This window comes from Mytilus californianus, unplaced genomic scaffold (assembly GCF_021869535.1).
Source record: "Mytilus californianus isolate M0D057914Y unplaced genomic scaffold, xbMytCali1.0.p SCAF_12, whole genome shotgun sequence".
Lineage (NCBI taxonomy): Eukaryota > Metazoa > Mollusca > Bivalvia > Mytilida > Mytilidae > Mytilus > Mytilus californianus.
The window spans coordinates 46561105-46561823 of record NW_026262604.1 but is presented as its reverse complement, the minus strand read 5'-3'; positions in this window follow the sequence as shown (position 1 = coordinate 46561823).

The following is a 719-nucleotide window of genomic DNA, read 5'->3' as shown; positions in this document are numbered from 1 at the left end:
GAAAATATCACAAAAAAACGTGAGAAAAACATTAAATGTATGGTAGAATATATATCGCTAAAACGTTTTCTAATATATTTTCTAAAATATTTGCATAATATAATTAAAATGTTGTAAAGAAATATCATGATAATGTGAAAAACAATGGCGTATAAAACATTTTGATAATCTTTTAAAAAATGTTTTCTAGAAATATTTTCTGAACGTTTGAAAAACATCATGAACATCAAATAATGTTATAAAAATGTTTTTTGGATGTTTTCTTGCAAGTGAGACTGTGCCTAATAAATGTTTTCAAAATGTTTTAAGAAGATTTTTTTGGTTGATATCTAGATCATATCAATATAAAAATTTCTGTACTTTTGATTGAGTTTCCTGCTTTTTTAAATAACAAATCATTAGAAGTTAAATTAATTTATACACAGTGATTAATTCTATATACAAACAAGAATAAATCAGTTGTTTTGCTAAGCATATGAAATTCACAATTCAAAGCCTCTAAAAACAAGAAGTATCTACAAATTTTGACACATCGAAAATGGCAGACACAACTCATCAAGGTCAAGCCACTTACCAAATATGAAGTCATTCTGTTCATAAGCATTACTAATTAAAGTAATGAAAAATTTGAGAACATTCAACATTTTGACATACAATGTATAAGAAACAGGAAACAGGTGCCAGATACAAAAATGATCACACATCACAGTTCATCACTA